Below are 22,616 nucleotides of genomic sequence, written 5' to 3' on the forward strand. Positions count from 1 at the left end.
TAGCCTGAGCTAATTTAATTGTGGTTTTGTAACTGTGTTTTGGTAGTAAGCAGACTCACAAGGACGATCAATGTGTTACAAAGCTGCTGGTGGTACACATGATTCTACCTTTCTATCTCACCCCAGAGTTTTGACTTTTCATAACAGAGATTTAGAGCTCTTTCCGTGTTGCAAGAGTCAACCTAATTTTACAAATATCTAGCTCGTGGATCTCTTCTTGCCCTGTATAGTGACATTATATAATTGAAATTGTTCCTTCAGAGACTTTTGTGCTACAACATTGGCCTTGTGTGCACTTGTGCCTCTGTGTCAGGGCAGCTGTAGAAAAACCTCTGGCATAACCAAAAGATATCTTAGTCATAAATTTGAAATTTTGTAGTACTTCAATGTTTCTACAATGTCATCCTCCTTCCAAATTCTTTGAACTTCATACTTAATAATTAGATGATGATCTGGTCCAGTCCAAAGGATGCTGAATGTGGGAAGCTTGCTTCGCCTTTGTCAAATTATATCATTTGAAGTATATAATGAGTTTTTTTGGTTTAGTACTTCCTTTCCAATAAAATTTTCAAAGAAGTTAAACAAGTTATTTGCATGCCCTAAGTCTTTGGAAAGTTTTTCTTTGGATCTTGATATTGGCTGATCAAGTACAGGATTGATTTACACTAATTTGTGTTCCGAGTCAGTGTCCTTCAAGCTACATGCTGGCATCACTCCATCCACAAAGTAGATTTGCACAACACTAGATGGTTGAGACAGGTGCTATCAATGTGTTCCATTTGCAAACAACATTTTTTATTTTATATTTTCAATTAATATTTAAGAGGAGTGCATGAACTTTCAATTTATTTATTAATAGTCGGTTAATGAGGACAAGGCTAATGATGAGATTTTGATGATAAATCATCATCATGATGATTTACTTACTATTAGAAAAGAAAATGACTCATATTTTCAAGGGAGACATTTATTTCTAAAAGCAAATATTCTTTACAAAAAAAAAAGAAATTAAAAATCAGCCATTCTAAATCAATTAATTGTTTGAAATAATGTGAAATACCAATAAGAGCAGGAATGAATGATGAAATAATTAGTAGACTAAAGTATGTCTGAACACAATAGGAAATTATACTTCCTTGTAGACATACAGATCCATTCCACTTGGTTAAGTGACCAGACCCTAGTTAAATTATTTAAAGTAATAGCTAAAACAGAAGCCTGTTTCATTTCACTAGTTGTTTAGATGGTGTTGTAATATCAACACTGTTACTTTAACTCTTGTAAATAATGCACTCATTATGATCTGAGTATACCTAGCAGTGTGGCTGCTTATTTTGTTCTCCTGGTACAAAGCATCTTGACACAAACAAGCCATCAAGGAGTTGATATTCTAAAGTAGGGACCATACATACTCTTGGCCTGAGAAAAGAGTAGAAACTAAATTAGACATAGGATAGACTTGTATTCTATCAAGTAGATCAGAACAGAAAAGAACAGAACAAGGCTTAGTTCACTCTTCCATTTTAACAACCTTACATCAGGAAGAAAATTTACAGTAACTGTAGTTAGGTCAAAAAACCCTCAAAACTGCTTACATATATACTAAACCCAGCTCTGGAACTCCGAATGTAAAGAAAACTATGGGCAGATTACTTTCCCTAATTTTCTCTTATGTTGGAAATTAAAATGCTTAGAGAAAAAAATATAGATAGAAGTGGAATCTGTATGTTTTCATGGTGGACAAAGGATAGAGACTTTTGTTTTCTGAAAAGCTTTGTATTAATTCTGTTTAAATTTTAGTTCTTATTTTAATTAAAAATATATTTCCTAAAGTAATTTGTTACTTTCTAAAAGAAAACAATGTTTGAACTGTTTTGACACATATTCATTATATATTCTTCAGTGGAATATTAAAAATAACCACTCAGAAATACAAGCACAAGGATAATACTGTGGAAAGTCAGTGACAGAGATAAAGAAGAGCATATCTCATGAAAGGTTCCAGAAGACCTTATCTTATATCAATGAATATGTTTGAGAATAGAGACACAATTAGTCAGTATCACCCTCATACTGAAACACCCAAGAAGTCTCAGCATTCAGGGTTGTATGCGTGGTCTCGGCAGAGCCATATGGAGAAAGATGATCACCTTCCTGCCCTGTTATACTGCCATTTTGCTTTGCAAGCTGGTGTTTAAATTGCTGCCCACACACTACTCATTTGGGTGTCAGTACCAAATGTGTTTATGCCAACTGTGTTTCAGTTTATAATTCCTTAGAGGTATCTGATTACATTTTCTATAGTGAGATCTCAGGACGAAACAAATTCATGTTACAAACACAACACAATGAAAATCACAAATCATAAAAAGAACAAAGAAAAAATGGTTGAAATGTATCTTTATTACAAAAATCTATCCTGAATAATTACAGGCACAGAAAATGTTTCTTTGATGTATTCATGGCAAATTTCATTTGGTAGGACCCTATGTTTCTTTGAATTCATCTGAGAAAGGCACCTCTGTATAGATTTATTGTTCTTGAAAAGATTTCTGGCTCATTTTCATGGAATTAAATGAATACTCATTGTAATTTTTTTGTCATACTGCTGTTAGAACACAAATCATTGTCTCCTAATCTTCAGCAAGATTTATGGTTATTTGGCACTGTCATCTCTAATTGGGGTTTATGAAAACTGCTGCTCTGAGAGTTGCCAGTACATTATGCCAATGCATGCTCAAACCATACTGTTCATGCAATGACATAGCCAATTCAGGTAATGTCATTGACAATAAACTGTCATCTGTTTCAGTAATCTGTAAAAGAGCATCTGACTTTCTATGTAAATATATGTTACATTCTCTTGTGTTTACTATATTGATAGTAGAAATGAATAATTTCATATGTTGCAGCTTATATCACAAGGAAAAATTGAAGGAAAAATATCTACTGTGGTAATCAGCAAAGGTTAACTTTCATTTTTTTCTTATTACTTTAAAAAATTATCTAGGGACTATACCTTAAGTTAGCTATGATAACTTAAACATGACAGAACAAATAACATTGATTTTATTAAATTGCATCATGGGATAAAGAAATAACCCAGTGGCTATTTGTTATTCAGAGGCCCTCAGTCTGAATACAATAATTTAATTTATCAACTGATTACGTAAAAAGAGAATGGCTCCATTAAGTACCATGAGGAATTCTGGGCCAGATCTTATTTGCTATATAATATCATAGATACAGTAACCCTATTGGAGATTGTGACACACATTGTTAAAAAATGCAGTTTATTGCACATATGACTAAAATATTGACCACGATAATACGTGAGGGGAAAATTTAATTCCTTTATGGTACTGAAGACACAGGAAAATGAGAAGAGAAAGTAGGACAAAAGAGCTAAAAGATAAGAGACTGTGGCAGAAAAGGAAGAAGACAGAAAGGAGAAAAAGGAAAAAAACCAAGAGTGGAAAAAAATAAAATTTAGAATTTTGATCAGTTCCTATTAGGTTTAAGGTTAAACATTTACAGTAGAGGTATTTCCAGCTTTCTTTAGAGATAGTGAAGGATAACTCTTGATTATAAAGATTGTAACTGAGATTAAGATATAGTATGATTTCTCCTACAGGGTGCAGAAAAAAGCTTATGCACATCTCGATCTAATTTTGTGTGGTTACTTAGTCTTGGCTAAGGGCCAAACTCCCACCCAGCCCAACTCCACTCACCTCTGGGGAAGAAGACAGTGGGGAAAACAGAGAGCAGGAATCTCAGGGTTTGGAACAACAATGAAATCACTTACAAATTGACATTGCAGAAAAAGCAGACTTGGCTTCAGGAAAATTGGCTATATTTATTGTCAATTAAAAGAAATCTTTAGTTATAGATTTGGTAGTGGGAAAAAGAAAGACAAACATCAAGTCTTTTTCTGTTCTTTCTCCTTTCCCAGTCTCACTTTCAGTCCTTCACTCCAGTCTCCTGTGCTCCCACCTTGCTGTTCCACTGGCCTGATGGTGGTATTTTCAGCAAGGAATCAGGTGGTGCAGGAAGAGGGGATTATGGTGAGTTCATGGTAGTTTCTCTCTGTCATTCCTTCCTCCTCAAACCTTTCCTCTGTTCCGGTGCAAATCCTGTGGGAGACAAAATATGAAAAGTAGATCCCAATTAACAGAAAGAAGACCAACACATAAATAAATTGGGAAAACGGGAAACAAAATAGTGAATAAAACATAAATAATTAAAACATAAATAAAACACAGTAAAAGAAAAAAAGCCTCAAGGAGAATGTGTTATGAAATGGAGACAAAGAAAAACGAAAAAATCAGTGAGATGGAGACAAGCAAACAGGAATTCTAATAAAATGATGTACGAATCATATGTGTAATTAATAACTATATTATAGGCACATGTCAGAGTAGGAATCTGAGAAAAAAAATGTTAATAATTTTAAGTCTGTCGTTGCTTTTGATTTTTATTGACTTTTTGAGAATAACATAATTACATAAATGCTTCACATCCTACAACCTTGTTTTTTGTTTTGTTTTGTTTTGTTTTGTTTAAAATGAAGTCTGTGAAGCTCTTACTGCAGTCCTTAATAAGCTAAACAGTTTTCCTAAGATATCTGGGTATCCTGGGGTGATTTTATGATGCTTGTATCCCCAGTCGTCTGTTCTGTTTGCTCTGGACATTAAGTTCTGCACCTTTAAGACTGGTTCGGAGAGTGAGGGGGAGAGAAGTGCAGAAATCCATCCCTGAAACTCCAAATTCCATCCCCAAAACCCCAAAATCCACTCCTGAAATTCCATCCCCAAAACCCACCCCTGAAACCCCAAAAGTGCAGTTCTTCTCTTCGCCTTCAGTCTCGGAATCAGCCTCGAAGGTGCAGAACTTAATATCCAGCACAAACAGAACACACGACTGGGGATACAATCATCATAAAGTCACTCCAGGACACTGGGGAAAACAAAATTAAAATCCTAAAGGTGATAATTAGACAAGCATAGTGATTTGTCTGATGTAGCCCACTGCAAATATTAGAAATACCATACAATTGTGCTAAAAGGGTAAACGAATAGAAAGCTTTAGTCTGCACTTCGGAACATCTAAATCTCCTAGAAATGGTGAATCATCAAATTACTGCATTAAAATTCTGAGGCTTTCTCAAAACAAAAAACCCAAAACATGTTATACAAAATATTATAGGATACAGGTTTCCTTATGCAGGATACTGTATAAGCAAAACTGCACTGAATTCAGGCAGTTATACATATATAGCTTTAAAAAGTACCTGTTGTTCTATGTCATGGTTTAATTCTGGCTGGCAATGAAGTACCAAACAGCCTGTCACTCTCCAACCCCTTACTGCAGAGCAGAGTCAGGAAGATTTTACTACTGATTCATTTGGTAAAGCTGGACTCTGATTTTAATTTTTAGGCTTCAGTTTTCCCCTTTAAAATACAGTATGACTTAAGCTTCTACGTAAATATACTGCTCATCTAAAATGTTTTAGATAAGAATCAGTTTCTACAAGGCCTTATATTTTTATTTTCTAAGCTAACCTTCCAGGAAGCATAAACAGGCCCTTTTTGCAAATTATCTAGAGAGAAAAAATATTCTGTCTTTCTTTTTTTCCTGTATTTTCATTTAATTTTCTCCTGTGTTCCTGACTCATTAGGACTGCCTGGTGAAAATGTCAACAGGTGCTCCTTGAAAGTTTTTCTGCAGAACAAAGGAACAGGAGTTTCTAACTGCTGGTGTAAATCAAATATATTTATGTCATCAGCATACTGAGTATTTAATGTTGCTCTTCATGTGCCGACCTTCACAAGTCTTCATTAGAAAAGTTAGTTCTGAGGTGAATGAGTTCTCCCCATTTTCACTGAAAATTATTGACATTTCCTGCACTACAAAGTAAAATCAACATGTGTACAGAAATAAATAATTCTTTGAAGACTAAGTGTGACTGAAATATACTTGAAGGGTTTTTTTTTCAGTTTGGAATAAGCCTGCTCCACCAGTAAAGGAATGAATTAAAAAAATAACATAAAAAACAAATCCCACAACAAAAGTGCCATAAGAAAAACAAGGGAGAGCACCACCCTCTAAGCAATTACAGAAAATGAGAGAATTCTAAAAGCAGAATACCTATCTACTTACTTACTGCCATTTTGGAATGAACAAAATGAAAATTACCATTTCTGCATAATGTATTCCTGTTTATTAGGTTATACAATCTAATTTCTTATTTTTAAATGCTTTTTCTGACCTGTAGCTTGTGTGTTTTATTGCTGCATTGTAGATTTAGGAGAACAATGTTTGTTGCATTGCCTGGAAAAAGTTTCGAGTGGCTATTTTGGGGCTCATTTTACCAGTTGTGTGAGGACAAATCAGGGGTTTTACTGAACAGACTCCAGCAAGGACACCTTCCATATTCAGAGGTGCCCTGGAGCTGTGTTTGGCTTTAACCTGTTATCTAGGTCCCACAGAAAAATGATGTGCTGAAGTGGAGTGTTTGATTCTGCCTTGTAAACAAAGGTGTCTAGTGCCATCTGAGATGACCTGGGAGATTTAAATGTGGCTGACATATCTGACAAAGAGCCTACAGGAGATATGTGCCACTCTGGACTCATATCCAGGATATCCTAAAGCAATTCAAATGGATGTTGACTTCGTCTCAAGAAGGAGTCAGCAAGGACCTGAACCCATTGTGTCAATACCTTGTGCACTGAAATTACACTTACAGAAAGGTTAGGCTCTGAGCACTTTCATATATATAAAGGGTGTGAAATTTGGAAATGTATGCTTCTGGAAGAGAATCTATTTTTGTGAAATATACAGTGACAGAATATGAAGAGTAATTTAGAAAGAGAGGCTAATTCTGTACGTCTGAAGTGTTTCAGAGGTTGAAAGATTTGGGATTAAAGGAAATTAACCACTTATAGACAAAGAAAAAATAATCCCCAAAGCAGTTTTAAGAACTCAGTGAAAAGTGACATAGAGAGGATGTTAAAATGACTCTAAACTGCTGCTATTATCATCCTGATGGAATGAAGAAAAATGAAACTAAATTTGTCTCCCCAGGACAGACTGATACAGTATCCCTGATGAAAGTGTGTCAAACTTTATTTAGTACAGTTTCCTTAGAAACAAATTTGGCTGTGAATTTTCGGGTACCAGTGCCTCATAGCTGTTCCTTTTCTTCAGCTGCTGTAGGGTCATGGAGGAAAGACCTTCAGGCTTGCAGAACATTTGGCTGCTGGAAATATTATTGTATTCTTTAACTATATCAGTAAAAAGAAAAACTAGTCAATGAAGGACAAGAATGTTTTTTTTTTGTTTTTTTTTTTTTTTTTTTTTTGTTTTTGTTTTTGTTTTTGTTTTTGTTTTTGTTGTTGTTGTTTGTTTGGGGTTTTTTTGTTTTTTGGTTTTTTTGGGGTTTTTTTGTATTTTTTTTTTTTGTTTTTTGGTGGGTTTTTTTTGTTTTTTTTTGTTTGTTTGTTTGTTTTTTGTGTTTTTGGTTTTTTTTGTTTGTTTTTGTTTTTTTTTTGGTTTTTTTTTGTTTTTAATTAGATTCCAACCAGGCCAAAAAAAGAAGTGGAGTTTGAAAAAGATTCTGAACAAAATGTATTTGTCCTCTTACATAAGTCTAAATTTTATAGTTTGTGTGAAATAGGTTTTCTAGTTTATTTGTGAGTTCCTCTTAGAAATAATAATTGTTCACATAGGAAATGATAGTATGCAACTTTGCAGTATTTACTGATAATCATAAAAAATGAAACACAAAACTACTTGAAAAATGGTGGCATTCTATGTCAGTGGAGTGCATGCCATGTATTATCCAAAGCAAACTGTAAAATATGCAGATTTCTTACTTTTTGCAAAGACGAAGTTTAAAGAAGAAATGAACTTCAAGACTGGAATGTAATAGAAAATGATATTTTAAATACTATCTATCTCATAACACCAGCAGAGAAGCCAGAATTAATTCTCTAAGCTTCAAAATAATTTTTTAAACTTTTACCAGTTCAAACTGGTGGAGAATAAATGTGGGAAAATAACTATTCTGAGGTAATGTACTTCAAATGACATATCCTTACAAAAGGATATATATAAAAAGGATTTTTAAAACTGAGAAAGCAATGAATTCTTTGCAATGACTGTAAAGTTATGTCCTTCAGAATTGTTTTACACAGTTTTAAATTGTTTTGAGACAGACACTGTTTAGAAATACATCAGTTTCCAAAGAAAATCTTGGCTCTAAAATAAAAGCACTTACAAAAGGCATACCTAACTTTAAAAGGAATCAGTGAAACACAAGAAACCTATGGACAGATTTGTAATATAAAATCAAAGTAAATTAAGTCTTTTGTAATATTTTTGAAACTTGAATTAATAGAAAAAAACCCCTTTTTATCTATTGCAATGCACTGTTAAGACATTTGTCATTCTAAGTACATCATTCAAATGGACACTGAGGATAATACACTGAGACCACTCTTAGCTGGGAAAGAGATTCTATTGAATGGTTAAGTAGAAAATAAATGTTCATGCTATAGTTCTGACCAGATCCCAATTTAAATTTTCCTTTTATATTCTACAGTTGCAAACTTTTGACCTTGCAAAGGAAGAAATGTTTCTCCATTTCTTTTTGTGCAAACTGGTTTCTTGGGCTATGGTAGATCAGATGCCACATTTCATCTAACAAATGCTAGGATTTCATTACAGAAATACATAATATGCTTTGGGATACTTGGAAAGGAAATTGCTACTTAGCTACTAAATGTTATTAAATTGTTCCTGATTTTAATTGTATATATTTTAATTCCCCTAAATATTCTGGAATGCAGGAACATAAGCTAGATTTCCTCTAACTTACTTGTACATGTTGTCATTATTTCAAAATCAGCTTTAAGAACACGTGCAAAATCTGTTTCTGTTTCAAAATCTGTTTCTGACCAGCCAATCTTTTGTGTGGTTGATAATAGTTTGTGAACTTGGTACCCTGTGTTCAAAACTGCTGATTAGTTGAACCTAAAACACCTGCATAGGGCTGAAAACAGGAGAAATAGGAGAAATTATTCCATTCAAGAGTGCTGTTCAAGGACAGAAGTGTGGTGGTGTGGGGTAGGGAAGTGCTCACCTTACTGCACCTCCCAAATGTTTCTGATGCAGGATGCTGTAGGATGCTGCTTTCCAGATCCACCCCAGACCTGCCCAGCCTGCCCCGGGGGTTTCCTTGGCTCCTGACAGCCTGGAGTAGAGAGCAAGCCCAAGCAAGGAAGTTGTCATGGCACATTGTATTGTTCTGCCACTCCTGCTCCAGCATCAGTGTCTTACATTGCACCAACGTATGTAAACTGAGCCTGTGTGTACATCCAACTCATCTAAAACCAGAGACATGAAGTCTGGAAACCACAGATGGCCTCTAGGCTTAAAATTGGCAAACATCACTACCTTAAATGTATTTCCATAGAAATCAGGAGCAACAACTACTCCTGTAAATAACCTTCACAATTCAATAACTATAATGTGGATTTTGCCATATAATTAAAGCAAAAAATCAAAGAGATGAAATACAGGATTTTTAGAATTTGAAAAAATATTCTATAATATAAATTCACCTGCTAGTACACATGCAAAATGACATTTAAGACCAGACCACAGACTTAGGGTCCCTGCTACATTCAGTGATTATGGTTGCAGAAATTTTAAGCATTTATGCGGAAAGCAAAGAGAAAAATGAGGTAAAGTTCTTATGGATAAAGTAAAAAAAAAAAAAATCCCCAAAATTAGGGAGATGAATATTATTCTCCTGTCTTGTGATTCTCTTCTGAACAAAGTTCTGTCTGACAGTATTTGCAATACTTTTGCTTTACCATAGAGAAGCAACTTGAAACCATATTTTCGGAATTTCTGGGTTCTTTCATGGCATTTTAAACTAATTGAACTTGTGCTTTGAATGTATCTTAATGTATTAAAATGCTTAGAGAGCTAAAAAACCCAAATTCCTTCTTTTGCATGCTCGACAAACAAAACTAACAATTTTTTTCCTTAATTTTGGTTTACATCTCTACTTATAAAAACAAGAAAGGGAAAAACAAGTGCCACCTAATTTCTTTTGTGGAAAAGCATTTGTGCATCTAGGAAGTGATTTGATGTTATAATAGTAGTTTTAAAAAGTTTTTTATAAAAAACACTACAAAAAATTACTTTTATATGAAATGCAGTTTTCAATAATACATGGTAAATAAGGTCTAATTTAAAAAATCTTGAAAAAGCTGAGAAAAAGATACAAACAAAATTAGTGTGTGCAGTGAAAAAATCAATAATTATGTTTAACTGACACACAGGTGGAAAAACTTAAAAATGTGTTAAGAATTTACCTGTTTTTCATCCTTAATTCAAATTAATATGTAAGTATGAAGAAAGTAAATAAAGTTTTTAAAAAGGTTTAATGGAATTAAATAATATATAATTCCATTAAAATTATTATTTACTAAAATATTTTTCATCGTTTCTAAAGTCAGTCATGTGGCAATATGAGAAAGAAAATTGACTCTCCCTTACAAGGTACCAATTTGAATTCCAACATCATAGGATTACTTCATAATTGCTTGAAGTTAGAACATTATTTCAGTTACCAGCAATCAGCTGTTTAAAAATAGTGTCCCTAAATCATAGATCTATATTTTTTCTGGGCCATTTTCCCCTTAAAAATTGACTTGACATTTAAAACATCAGCTTTTTCACAGTGTGCATCCCATCTGCAATTATGCTGCAGCCCACTCAGCTCTGTCTTTACAATAGCAATAAACCTATTTAAAAAACACCTGCAGATGGATAAAATGGACAGCTATCCAGCACACACACACAAAAAAAAAAAAGAGAAAAAGAAGCAACAAAAGAAAAGAAGATGTTTCAAATAACCGGTCATTCTTACAGACACCCATTACACCGTAGGGTGTGGAGTAGAGTATTTGTACAAGAAAGGCATATTACATACTGAAATCTCTTCCTTCTTTGGATAATTATTGGCACCAACAGTAACCAACCTCTCTTTCATACAAGAATGTTAACAGAGTGGTAGCAGACATTTAATATTATCTCACATGCTTTATTTGTAACATGGACGAGCAAATTAGTGAGAGCGCTTGTGTCCTTTATCATAACTGGATAAAACCTTATGTTAGGGAATGAGGCTGAAAGGCCTGGATTATCTTGCTTATTAATTTTATTTGGATAGTAGCCATTTCAAAGGCTGTAAATTGCTTCATGTATCATGGTAGATGTGTTTGATCAACCTGTTTACATATAAATGTTATACTCATTCAGTTTCTAGCATGACTCCTGATTTACAGTGGCATACAGAGGCAATGAGAGCAAGTAAACCTGCAGTGTGTTCTGGAACCCTGTGTCTACACAAGTCGTGGTACCTGGGCCAGCTCATTTAAAGGTTTTTTACATCTTCTATTCTACAGAGCCACCATACATTTTGTGTAGCTTGTATGAAGACATAATCTCCACTTTACCTTCTTGCTTCTGTATTGATTTATAAATCTCATAATGCAATTAATGAATTAATATAAAAACAGAAAAAATTGAAAAAACCTGAACACATAGTTCCAAGGAAATTTGCATATATACAAGTCTTCATGAACAATGCAAACTGTCAACTTTTGTTTAATTGGTTCTGTGCTTTCTATTTGCATTCACCTACACTAAAGAAGTTTTAATATTTTCAATTGCTGTGGAGATTATAACATCTTTCCTTTGCATATGTTCATGTATTTATTATTATACAACAACAATAGCAACAATAACAATAGCAACAAGAATAATAACCAAAAGAATAAGAACAAGAATAACAAGAATAGTAGTGCAGTACAATCATGCTGAAGCCTTTACATCACAGGAGATATTTTGTGCATCTCTCATCCAGTCACCAAATGAGAATTTTCATAAAATCTGTAGAAATTTAGGCTGAAATGTGTTTGGTATTCATATACATATTCAAAACCTGAAGGTAGAACCTGAAAGACAAGATATGGCACATAGGAAAGAAGAAACTAGACTAAACTGAAAAGAAACTATACATCAATTTTGTTTTCTACTCAAAAGTTTTAAAATCACATCTGACTTTATTAACATCTTGAAGAAAACTTTCATTGCAAGCTAAAATATTAAAGAAGAACATCCCTAAAGTGCTGCTGAATAAGCATGAATTTTCTTGCTCTAAGTTGCTTGTCTAATTCAGAAGGTAGTGGCAGACTGCCAAACTTCCTTCCTAGATGTTAAGACTATACCATAAAGTATCCTTAATGTAGTTTTCAACTCTTCTGTTTATCTCCCCAGGGATAAAAGAACATACTGTTTTGAAGTGTCAGATTTTATACTGTGTTGCAGTGAGTTATTTTTATTTATCTTCCATTCTATATTTTTTCTAAGGCATATATAAAAGTAATCTTCAAAGAGCTATTCTTACCATTTCAGCTTTTTTCATTTTTAAGTTTTGTTTTGAAGAACCATCCAGAAAGAAACATATATAGTTTATGTCCTGGTAATTATACTCAGACTACACGCATCTTTTGTTCATAATTTTACTTTGCCTGTGGTAGACAAAAGGAATCTGCCGTTCTAAATCAGGTTTGAAATGGTACTGCATGCTACTTGAGAGCAGAGGATGTTGCATGGAACTACAGCTTCCTTCCTATACTGTGTAGATAAGAAATATCCATGTTGTTTCCTGTTTAATTGCCTGCAAAGGTTTGAGGATACTGAGACAGCCTAAGGCTGAGTCTCTCCATGCTTAGGCTCTCCCCAGTCCAGCAGCAGATGTAGAGCTGCCAGCAGCCAGGGAAGGAATTGCAATGTCCTGAATTCATGCCATAAGACCTGGTGATACATACAGTATGCAAGTGTTTTCAGGAAACACGTGGCTGGCATAATGTCCTTCTGTGATCCCCTGTGATCATTAAAAGTGACAGATGTGTGGCACACAGGTAGGCAGTTCTAATGTGATGTCCATGAGGAGTTGCTCTTTGGCAAGAGAATCTTCTAGGGACCTCTAGCCCAAATCATCCCCAGTCATAAATTTCACTTCCTGAGGGAAAGAAGAAAAGAAAAGAGAAAAGAAAAGAAAAGAAAAGAAAAGAAAAGAAAAGAAAAGAAAAGAAAAGAAAAGAAAAGAAAAGAAAAGAAAAGAAAAGAAAAGAAAAGAAAAGAAAAGAAAAGAAAAGAAAAGAAAAGAAAAGAAAAGAAAAGAAAAGAAAAGAAAAGAAAAGAAAGAAGAAAAGAAAAGAAAAGAAGAAAAGAAGAAAAGAAAAGAAAAGAAAAGAAAAGAAAAGAAAAGAAAAGAAAAGAAAAGAAAAGAAAAGAAAAGAAAAGAAAAGAAAAGAAAAGAAAAGAAAAGAAAAGGCAACCGAAAATCATCAGTGAAAAGTCCTTCCTGCTCAACTTTAATGAACCAAAACCCATGATTTCTTAATATTCAAATTTTCTTGAGAGCCACGAGGCTGAATTTCCATCAGAAAGTCATTAAAATAGGAATTGTCTAAATATAAACATACAGTAGAACTTTTAGCTGCTTATACAGCTGAGGCCTGTAAATCTCTTTAGGATATATTTCATTTGAAGAAAACAAAGAGAATTTTTCTCAGAAATGTTCGTAGATGTATCTAAGGACTCATAAAGTGGTTTGCAACAGGAAATCATAGACTTTCTCTAGAAGTCAAGGTAGAAAATCAGTGTCTAAGTCATCAGTGACTTTATCTGAACTCTGAATTGGCAGCTTGGATATGACCCTTGAATAAGTAGATTTCTTCACTCATTCATAGGCATGTATTTAAGTGTATGTAGCAGAGCAGGAATAGAAGCACTGATGTTGGACTCGGCTCCATAAAGCTGCTTTGGGAAAAAAAGTAGGACAGAGAAATTTTGGGCAATATTGTTAAAATATAGAAGGAATAAAAGATGGGAGAATACAGATTTTTCTGTAGCAATTGTTAGGAACTATGATGGAGCTATTATAATCTAGGATATAATCCTATCTCTTCCTCTTTAGCTTTCTTCTGCACATATATTTTTAAAATTTCTTTTTGCTGTCTCTTAAGTGTGCAGATAGTCAAAAGCAGAGTTATTTTAAGCATTTAGTTTTTATAAACAGTGTAATTAGAAAGAGATATTACTAGAGGACTTTATGTAAAATCTGAAATTACAATCACATCCTTCATCCTTGAACTTGATGAAGCACACTAGCACTTACTGCAGAGAAGATTGAGAAGCTGAACTCTGCTTTGTAATAATAAATTATTAAACTGTCCCCTTACGGCTCTTCCAGATATTGGTGGTAAGGATTACCAAGTTTTTCTGGGTTTTCCTTCATGAAAATGGCTTATCTCTCCTTTGACTTCTTAGCATTCTTATTTTTATGCATTTTGCTAGTTCCATAATTTTTGAAAATTCTTCTCTCATTTGCTATTTTAATCTATGCTATTCCCTACTGTGTCATTGTAGTTCTCTCTACTCCTGTGCCATGCTGTCCTCAGGCTAACATGAATAGCATTATGTACATCTCTGAGGTTAGATGCAAATCTAGACTAACATCTTCTTGTGAACATGGCCTGTAACATCTCTTATGTCTGTTCAAAATGTTCAGATATGGAAAACTGGGATAAACTTAATGCCAGTTGCTGTACTACAAGGAATAATACATATTCTCATACTAAAAGGTACAGGACATGCTTATCTGTGTGTTTGTCTGGCACTTGCATCCAACAGGGAGTTAGGCTCCCTCGATGAAGGAACTGGAGTTTGGATGCACAGATATTAGGGACTAAGCCACAGTGTTGAACTACTTGCACCTGAAGTTTCTATCAAAGTAATAGTTACAGATTCTTGTGGACTGAAATGTCCTAATACCACCCACTGCAGAACGTGGTGTTCAGTCACTGTAGGGAGGGGCATGGCAGGCACTCCCAGGGAAGGCTGTGCCCCAAAGGAAGCGAGGATGGCAGCAGGGCAGCTGGAGTAGCTGGCTCACCTGCAAGCTCAGCATGTTGAGCAAGGAAAGTCAGGGTCAGACTTAAGTCTGGAAAGAGGTATCAGGGCCTGATTGAGGCCAGTGAAAATTCATCAAGTCTGTGGTGATGGGTCAAGGTCACATCAGGAAGTCCTGTCCCAGGCTGGGTCAGGGAGGTAAAGTGCCAGGTTCAGGTGTAAACATTCCAGCTGTGGTGCAGCTCAGGATCAAGCTGCAGAGCTACTGACTAAACAAGGCTCCTAGGGCAAATCTATTAAAACTCTTGTTTCTATCTCACTTCCCAAAAGCTCTCAGTGAGGAAGCTGACATTGGCCTTGGCTAGCTGAAGTCCTTAATTTATTTTCACTAAACTCATAGAACTGAAGATGCATTCTGGGCTCTGTCAGGAAGTTTTAACCTCTGTCGAGTCAGTGGATTGTTTAGTAAATCATTTAGTGGTCCTATCAAGTGTATCATTTGTATATCAGAAGAAGACTGATACATATCTTAGTTAAGAAGTGCAGCCAGAGTAACTCCTGGATAAAAGTGAATAAAATCAGTTTTGGGACAAGACATAAAAACTGCCTGAACTCTCCAGAACTGAAGGGAGAACAGGTTAACTGAGTTAACAGGCTTGTCCATGATGAATATCTGAGGGTAGTCCCCGAGGGCCCAGTCCTGAAATGTGTTCTATGAAAGAAAGGACATTATTTCTTATGGATGGGTGCTTTTATCAGTCTCCAAATAGAAATGCAGCATGAAGCATGAAATCATGACTGCCATCTTGTAAAAAGCAGGTGGCAAATCAGCTGTTAGAGAGAGATATTCTTATGAGGTAATCTTGACATGATCAAATTAAGTGTGGATTTTTCCCTTTTGTTTATTAATCTGTATCTTTATAACATTTGTTACTCTATTATCTATTCTAGCTGGTATGAATAAACCGTGCCTTTTAACATTTGTCTTAACCAGAAGGTAATTTAATACTCTTTCCCTTAGGATATGAGGAATAACTTGGGACACAGCGTTAAACAAACAAGGACTCAAAGACCCACCATAGGACTTTCACTGTATAAAAAGCTAAGAGTAATCACCAGTGCTAGCTGCCTGCATAGGAAGAAAAAGAGTTATAATATCTTATCAGGTTTTTTTTAATCACTAAGGAGATTTTGGGGCTCATCCATGACTTCATGGGTGAGTCATGGGTGGCTTTGCACTCTTATAGAGTTTGCAAAATACTTTTAATTTTTTTCCTAAAAATAAAAATAAAAAGAAAAAAACCCAAATAATTTCATTATGATAGGGGATAGGTCTTTCTTGCATTGTTTTTCATCTTTTCTAGTCATTCATTGTAATATTTCCAGAGAAAAATTAAGTGCAGAGTCTTCTATATTTTTCTGAATATCCAGGGATCACAGAGAAAGATCTGGTTCATCTTTCTTCAAAAGCATACCTGCGTCTTAACCTGCAATTACTGTGTCTCAACAAAAGTAATCCATTTAGAATATTTCAGTGGCAAGCCTGATGCATGAGGCAATAGGGAACTGAGGTTCTTAAAAAGAAGAAATATTTTGAATCCTTTAGAACATAGTACCTGTGTAATCTCAGTCCAAAAAGTGTTCTAACTCTGTTCAAAAAATAAGGAAAATGCTGACTGCAGGATGAGGTTGGATTCATATATTAAGGATAAAAATAATTTAATTTCATGGTAAACCCTTAACTTTTCTTTCCCCCAAGAAAAATCACATTTGAAAAATATGGGCAAGTAAAAGAGTTACATTAAAGAAACCTTATTCGGAGCCCAACCTGCAGTAAATCAGTAATGGCATCACTTTTTAAATATTTCTCCCTCTTCGTCACATACATCCATCCAGTTAGAAACCTGAAACAGCACAATTTGTGTTCTGAGTTCAATTACAAATAACCAGTGTGATATCAATACACGAGGTAAACTATTCACAACTACTTTGAGTGGTTTCAGACAGTACAAACAAAGAAAAATAATCAAATTTATATTCTCAGCTCTAGAAAGAATTTCAGTAGTTTTGGACATGTTGGAAGTACAATTTAAAATTTTTACTAGGACTTCTTTACTTCAATTTATATTAATATAAGCATGAAAATGCAAATTTAAAAAATTGTGGATTGTACAGGGTTAAATTGTAATGAGCATTGAGGAAGAGCAAGCTTGGATATACTAGGCTATACTCTTCTCTTGGATTGACTAGTACAGACAGAACTGTATCTAGTGCCATCGTCCTTGGCACCAGGGCTTCTTCTAGGCTGGCACTGAGGCACTGACACACCGTGGCACAGAGCCACATACTTGGCTCTTAGTCTTGTATGTGATTATTTACACTTGATAATGCATTCTATAGAGTGCTGTTCTCAGTTTGTATTGTGAATTGAAACCTTCATTGCTTGAATGCTTATGCCTACAAAGCCAGTTTGTGCAAATATATAAGCCATTTGAATTTTTAAGCCACTTTGACAATTATATTTCCTCCAGCTGGTTAAATTCAAACTATTTGCCTTGACTAGACATCATATATGCTGTGTGTCTAGACATTTTGATTATTGTTTTATTTTATCAATTTAAATCAAAAAGTAGTTTTAAGCAAGAAAATAATATTAAGGGGCCTGTAATGAATTTTATTTACTCTTTAAACAAACAATAGTGGTGAAATTAATGAAAAATTAATTTCGGAGTCACAGTTCTAAATATACACAAACAACACTAAGTCTCAAGCACATACTAAGGTTATTTGAAACTTGGAAGGTCATAGAGAAGTGGATAGCTCCCATTTAAATATTCAAAACTATTAACAAGTAATATAATGTTCAGTATCTCATTTTCTATCTTGAAAACTTAATATGCACCTAGATGAAAATAAAAAGGCAAAGACTTGCCAAAAAAAGAAAGAAAATATTTCCATAATGTCACTGGAAAACAGTTATTTAATAGATCTGTCAGAGCATATAGGATTTAGAAAGAATGTGTTCAGAAGAGCAGACGGTTGTATGTACACTAGATTATTCTGTGCTCAGTCTTTTTTTATAATTCTGTCCAAGAAAGTGGGTTATATTTTCATATCGGGGCATCAGTATATATCCAGATATACCATTTTGCTCCATGCTTCTACGCCAAATTTACACTGGTATTACTGTAAGTCTTGGGAGTGTGATTCCCATCTTACATAAAGTGTCAAGCACAAAATTTGTAAAACAAAATTGCAAAGCAATGAAGAAAGCCAAGTTGAGCTCAGAAATACGTGTTAAATGAACTCAGTAATCAAACTGTGAGACATATTTAACATATGTTGAATTAATTTATTCTGAATTCTCCTTCCCTAGTCTAAGAGACATTTTTTTCCCCTTCAGCTCTGGTGCAGTTGATTTACTATAGACTTATACAGAAAAATGTATAGCAGTGAGGTTTTTCTTTGTTCTATATTTACAATTTTTACAGAAACATATTATAATATCCATGCCAGAAAAAATTCTTAGAAAAAGTAGCATGACATATTATGGTGGGATGTATTCGCTCAAAGATCCTGAGACCTGTGAGGACATAAATCTGAACTCTTCAATCAAAAATGGCTCTAGGCCTAATTTTATTTCTGTACTGAGTTGTAATGTAGTGAATCATAAATTTTTGATTTTTTGATTTGAAGCAATTATCTTTCAATATCCTCATAGGCCTCACAGAATTTGAAAATGTAGCAAACCCTTCTCTCGATGACTAGATCTCTATACCTAACTTTTTTCTAGTCCAGCTATGACCTTATTCATTGCCTCTAAGTATTAAACTATTCTTTGTGACTTCAATGTCCAGATTAGTTTTTTGGGCTTTGCAGAACACAGCAGTGAATTGAGGTCTTTGTATGCTGTTTCTAACCTTTAACATACTTTTAATAGTAACATACTGTCACAGCTAAAATATAGCCCACAATAAAGCTATTGTAATGTCAAACAACAGTCCTTAATTTAGCCTTTGGTAATTTGACAATAAACCTATTTTTTTCTCCCAAGACTAAATACAATTGTACCATTATAGCATCAGTGGTTCATGGTGGAGCAAATTCTGAGCCACTCCTTACCACTTTTGTGATCTGGCTATTGCATAATGACGAACTGACACTTTTCATGCAGTTGTGTGTGCACACACGTGTTCTTAAACCAGTTTTGTCTCCATTCTTGGTAGTCACTCCCTGGCAAAAACCCAGTCAGAGGTTGCCCACACATCCCATTCTGGCTTCAGACATTCAGCAGGATGAAGACATCATCTTCCTAACAATCCATAATTTCAAATGCAAACCTCAATTTAACCTCAACCACTTTGATTCATCCTAATCTAATATTAATACTAATTGTTCCACTGAAAGGTTCTCCTTTCAGGCCTGCCAAAACTGTGGAAGAAACCAAAGACAGTGATATTTTTGGTTCCAGAGGCCTTGAGTCATTAGCTGTGCTCAAGAGCAGTATCAGAGTTTGTATTCAAATTAGGATGTAAACTAGTCATAGTTCAGTGTTTTGGGAGTACAATTTAAACTCTGGAAAACAGGCAGAAAATTCAGTGCATTATGGCCTTCCCTTTTACTCTCAACTCTGCAAGCCTTAGCTACATACTGAATTAGGAATAATTTTTCATGTTTGCAGGTGAACTCCCACTCACCCTTTCTTATATAATGATGGACACTGTTAATGATGCTTGAATGCAGAGGCAATGACACATCCACATTGTCTTCAAGGTCTACTAGGTGGCTTAGCAGTTGATGATGTGATGTCTCCCTGCCATTTGGATATCCAAGAGTTCAACAAAACTGCATCTGGCATGCTGTTCCAGCTGTTTTAGGTGTCTCTAAGCCTTTGCTTCAGGAGTATCTTTGGAACAGCAGAACCTAGACCTCAAATTCCAGTTTACTGGTATGACAGTAGTATCAACTTCAGTACTTCCATTTCTGGGGGAATAGAAGGTACCCCATATAGGTTCTTGGTATTTTTAATCTGAAGTTGTGAGAAACATTTACAATTTTGAATTTTAAATTTTGAATGCTGGGTTTTATTTCCCACCTTAGAAAGCCAGGTGTTTGAAAACTAAAGTAGAACACAATGAGAGTCTGAGCTAATTTTCATGTCTAATTCTTTTTATACAAATGTGTAACATTTGAAGGACATGAGGACACCTCATAGAAAATTTTTCTTTATTTGTTATTTCCAAAGAAATTTCAAAGTACTGGGATTTAAAAAACTAAATTTTAAATTTCAAAAATATAAGGAGCACAGTGTGCATTTTTTGGAAATCTGAACTCTTTCAGACTTTATAGATCTGATTTCACAAGGAATGGAGACACTGGCCTTGAGCTATCTGGCATATAATGGTTCTCCTAATGAAAGCTACCTTAGGAAAAAAACACGTCCATATAACCTTTTTATGATAGACTAGAAAAACAGTTGCTCACATAGCAACTGATTCTTGGTTTTCTTATGATGAAGACATTTTTGGCTGATTTGTTCAATTTTTTTGATTAAAAAAAAATTAAACATGTAATTGACAGAAATCAAGCTCAGGGAGACACTTAAGGTCATGGTTTGATAATCCTTACCAAGTCCATAGCATTTTGCTCAATGGTATATGAAAAAGAAAGTTGTGTTTATTATGATGAAATGTAGTGTATATGTAAGAAAGATATCTGAATATAGACATAAGGAAGAATGTTTTCTGGGAAGAAACAATAGTTTTTTATTAACTAGCAGATAAACTTGAAAAAAAATCAGACAATCCTGGACTTACTGCATCTTTAGCAAAGCTTCAAAGAAGAAAACTGTCTTTGGGCAAAATGGTTGCAATGTCATTGCTTCCTTATTTTAAAGAAAATATCTTCCTCTCAGAACTTGATTGTCTTCAGTTTTCAGCTATTATTTTTGCTAGCTAAACAAAATAATCAGCTACTTGCAAAGATGCTTTTTGTCAATCCTTATAGGCTCCAATGAAGTAATTTCATAACCTCCCTTTTAAAAGGTATATAAATGAACATATTGGATTTTCTTTTTTATTGAAATTCTATTGTTGAAAGTTTACAGATAGTAAATCTGACTTCTTGGGTTTGTGGTTAATGCATGACTTGAAGTTTTTTTCCTATACCAAAAAAAAAAAAAGAAAAAGAAAAAAAAATTCTTTTATTCCTGAGTACATCCTCTAGATTGTGTATTTTGAGAAAGACATTACAAGAGAAGATTTTAAATCTTTTTGTCTGAATAGAAGTACATAGTCAACTGTGGTCAGCCTCAGAGAGCCTCTGTGACAACATAACAGCACTTGGTGAGACAGATATTTGGAAAAGACATTAAGAGGCATAAACCGCCCACACACTTTTGTGACAGACCTTATAAAAAGGGAATTCAATGCTGACTTCAGTGGGGCTAATATTTAGTTTCAAGATAAGAATAAGTAAAATCGAAATGAAAATTCTGAGTGGCATTTTGAAAGATCTGTTTGACATCCTGTGTCTTGTTTATTTTTTCTGATGAGAAAGAACATTATCTTGTAACAGGGAACAATTTCTAAATGTCAGTGATTTTTCTTCTCTTTGGGAACACAGACAATGTCAAACTAGGTTTACAAAAAAATTCCAGTAAATCAGTGTCAGAGGTATATTTGGCATAGCTAAACTGAGAAATTGAATTTCCTATTGGACCCCCAGCAAGCAGAATAATAAGCAGACCCACACATACTAACAAGGAAAGCACTTGCAATCTGAATTCCTGAAAATGTAAGAATTTAGGAAGAGCAAGATGAGGCAGCTGAAAGTAGGCAGTAAGGTGAATACTATAGGTGAAATAGAACAGCTGAAGTCCCAGTAAATAATTCTGATATTCTTTATTACTATGTACTTTCAAAATCAGAACTGCCTTGTTAAGCCTCTGTATTGCCCATTGCTAGGGATTGGACCTGTCTACGTTTGAAAAAGGCCCAGAATACCACTGTAGGCATGATTCTTTGTTAATTCTCTTTCCTGCTATACCTCATTAAGATTGCTTTCTTTTTTATCCAATTCTACTTTTGAAATGGAGTAAACAAAACTTTTAAAAAGAATACTTTTTCTTCCAAGGTGAGCAAACCAGTAATGGACATTTGAATGGAACAGTTACTGGGGTCAATGTGTAAATAGATATAATATTGAAAAATAACCCCTACAGATTTCCTCTATAGGGAAGCTCTTACTTTGAAGTACAGTGTTTAACATTACTAAAACTTGAAGAGGAAGTAAAAAAACGAGGCTTAGGGGAAAATGAATAAAAAAAAGCAAAAGTTGAATCCCAAATCAAAGCCTCCTGAGCTATTTTTTTGTAGGTATCTATCCAGTTAGTTCAGATAAAAATCTTTTAGGATGAGTAACTGACCTAAACCCAAAAAGAGAACAGAGCAATCAAGGTCAATATCTAAACAGATAAACTTCAAATGTGAAAGCTGAAAAGGCTTAACAATGGAAAAATCTGCTTTAAAAATATTACTTACATTTGCAAAACGATTAAAACAACTATTGCCATGAATTAAAATTTCAGTGCATTAACAATGCTAATTGGCTTCAAATTT

At 34.4% G+C, this 22,616-nt stretch overlaps 1 long non-coding RNA gene across 2 annotated transcripts in view; it reads right to left on the minus strand.

Annotated features, from left to right (window-relative positions):
• Nucleotides 1-2,383: 2,383 nt before the first annotated feature.
• Nucleotides 2,384-22,616, minus strand: part of LOC148223896 (uncharacterized) — a 115,016-nt gene continuing 94,783 nt past the window's right edge. For both annotated transcript variants that reach the window (XR_015803052.1, XR_015803051.1), the window contains one exon: nucleotides 2,384-4,133. This is a non-coding gene — a long non-coding RNA (uncharacterized LOC148223896). The remainder of the gene's footprint in view (nucleotides 4,134-22,616) is intronic.

The sequence above is a fragment of the Sturnus vulgaris genome, chromosome 4 (genome assembly GCF_052056855.1).
Source record: "Sturnus vulgaris isolate bStuVul1 chromosome 4, bStuVul1.hap1, whole genome shotgun sequence".
In the NCBI taxonomy this organism is placed as follows: Eukaryota; Metazoa; Chordata; class Aves; order Passeriformes; family Sturnidae; genus Sturnus; species Sturnus vulgaris.